This window comes from Cebus imitator, unplaced genomic scaffold, assembly GCF_001604975.1.
Source record: "Cebus imitator isolate Cc_AM_T3 unplaced genomic scaffold, Cebus_imitator-1.0 Scaffold847, whole genome shotgun sequence".
NCBI classification, from domain to species: Eukaryota; Metazoa; Chordata; class Mammalia; order Primates; family Cebidae; genus Cebus; species Cebus imitator.
The window spans coordinates 283,540-286,700 of NW_016108162.1; positions in this window are offsets into that span (position 1 = coordinate 283,540).

A 3,161-nucleotide genomic window follows, 5' to 3' on the forward strand; every position below is an offset into this window, starting at 1 on the left:
GAACCCAGGAGGCGGAGGTTGCGGTGAGCCGAGATCGCGCCATTGCACTCCAGCCTGGGTAACAAGAGCAAAACTCCATCCCAAAAAAAAAAAAAAAAAAAACACACACACACACATAACGTTGTAAGTAATTTTGTTATAAAGAAATACAGTTATGTACCTCAAACCAAGTTCTCGCAGAGAAAAGGAAGCCTGTGCACTGGGGCAACTGTGTCTTCTCTACCATCCCCTCTTCAAAGTTGTATTTTGGGTATTATGACATATTGCCGGGTCAAACCAAATGGTTGAAAGGTTTTTGCCTGGGCCCTGCCCACAGGATGCCTTGTTACCTATCTGTGCATCCATTACTTTGGAGGTGTGACTCTCTTCCATCTGCACCATGCCACATAGAACATTGTGACATATGTCTGCATTCAGCAACCAGGTAGTGTGTCTCTTGTACCCAGGCCTTGCCTGCAGAGAGGCTTGTGACACAGCTGGGCCCACTACCCAAATGATGTGACTTTGATGTCTGTGCCTTGCTTTCAGGAGGGAATTTTAGGGTAACAAACCCTCGTCAGGCAACCAGGTGATATCACTCTCTCGCCTGGTTTCTTCCCTGGAAAAATTGTGATATATTCCTGACCCAGCGCCCAGGGGATGTTATTCTTTCATTTACTTTCTACTCACAGGTTGGATTGCATCAGATACTTTAGCCCAGCTCACAGTTGTGATGATGACACTTATACCACAAATCATCCAGTAGGAGAGATACTGGCACTTACAGCTAAACTTAGAGAAACAGGTAAATTCCTGGATCTTCTCTATGTAAGAATATCATAAAGGATAATCATTCTTTCACATTTTGTATAAGTCTTTGTATAGTACAGAGAGTGTCATCACAGGGTCAGGCACACAGTTGAGACTGTCTGTCATATCCACAACCTACCAAATGTTAGCATTGTCACCCTCACACATGGAGAGAGCCCACTGGAGAGATTGTGAATTTCACTCATGGATGCAGTCCACAGTAAAATTGGGACTGTCATGCATAATCATGTGACCACAGTTAAGCTGGTGACTCATTTCTAAACCCAGCTCATAGAGCTGGTCCTCTCTGGACCCAGCCAATTGGAGAGATGTTGACTCATACATGGGGTTAGGTCCACAGGTACGATTACCAGTTCATACTAGACTGAAGGTCTTAGCAAATTGTGACTATCATGCATATTATATAAAGTCCTCAGGTGGTACAGAGAGTTTTGAAACAGAATAGGGCTCAGCACACAGGTCACATTGTGATATACATACAACCAGCCAACAGTAAAGACTGTCATCTTTTCATATGAACACAGCTCACTGTTGAAGTTCTAAATCTCACACCTGGAGGAAGGCAAAAGTTAGAAACCTGACTCTCACACATCGATTTGGTTCACGTGGGCTGGTGACTCTCAGACCAAGATTCAGCATACCCGTGAGGCTGAGGCCACTAAGGGGACATAGTCCACTGCAAAGATTGAGGCTCTCATGCATGTATCCAGTCCACCATTGAAAATGTGACTTGTGTACTCAGACTCAACATATAAAAGGTGTTGACCTAGAAATGGGACATGTGTGGGATTGTTAATTTTATCCCTGCAATTTTCTGCAACTGTGATTGTAACATACACCTCTGCCCAGTGGCTGAGTGATTTGATTCTTCTGCCTGCTGTTCAGCGTACAGATCAGATTGTGAGACATCGCTGGACCCAACACCTAGGTGGTGTGACTGTACTTTTGCCTGAGCACTGCCCGTTGAGGGCATTGTGACATATCACTGGGCCCCACACCCTGGTTATGTGACCCTTTTACCTGTGCCCTGCCTTCATGGGCCATTGTGACATATTGCTATGTGCAATATCCAGATGATGTAACCCTCCTTGCTGGGTTCTGCCTACAGGAAGTATCATCTGTGTACCCATCACCTAGGTAATGTGACTCTCTCTCCCAGGTTCCTGCTCCGAGGAAGGATTGTTACTTATCACTGGTCCAGAGCCTAGCTGATATAACTCTTCTCTTCTACCTGTGTTGTGCTTACATTATACATTGTGACGTACTGCTGGGCTGAACACCAAGGTGATGTTACATTTTTGCCTTGGCATTTTTTTTCATCAGGCATTGTGACATATTGTTGGACTCAGAACCAAGGTGATGTGATCCTTCCCTCTGCCTGAACCCTGCCCGGGAGTCAACACCTTTTGCCCAATAGGAACAGTGACATCTGTGAATCCATCATCTATGTGATGTGACTCTCTTACTTGGGATTTGCCAATAGGAGAGATAGTGACATATCTCAAGACCCAGCACCTAGATAATGTGACTCTTCTTTCCTGCCATGGCCATGCTTCTGTAAAAAAGAGTGACTTATCCCTGGGATCAGCCCACAAGCTATGTGATTCTTCTGCCTGGTTTGTATCTACAGGTGTTATTGTGACGTATCTCTGGGCCCATCACCTAGATGATGAGACTCCCCTTTCTGGTACCTGTCACCAGTGCGGATTGTGACATATCACTTGGTCTAGCACCTATGTGATGTGACTCTTTTCTAATGCTTTGGCCCTGCCCACTGGGGTTGTTGTGATATGTAGCTGGGTCCAGCGATTAGGTTATGTGATCTTCCTCTTCTTTCTGAGTTCTACCCACAAGGGACATTGTGACATATCTCTGGTCCTCTCACTTAGATGATGTGACTTCTGCCAGGGCTCTTCCCTCAGAGGATACGGTGACATTTCTGGACCCAGGACCTAGGTGATGTGACTCTCTTCTACTGTTTGAGTTCCGCCCAAGATGTGACTTTTTTTGTTGTTACGGGCTTTGCATACCTTGTGTATTGTGATGTATGGCTGGGTTCAAGGCCAGGTAATGTGACTCTAACTCATGGGTTCTGTTCAGAAGGTTATTATGACATATCTTTTTATCACTTAGGTGTTGTGACTCATCTTTTGACTGGACCCTGCCAAAAATGGTGACTGTGACATATCACTGGACCCAGCATCTTGGTGATGTGACTCTCTTCTCTTCCTTGGGCCCTGAGTACATTGTGTATATTAAAATACGTCTGGTCCAACACCTAGGTGATGTGACTCTCCTGCATAGGCCCTGCTAATAGGGAAATTATGGTAAATACTTTTTTTTTTTTTTTT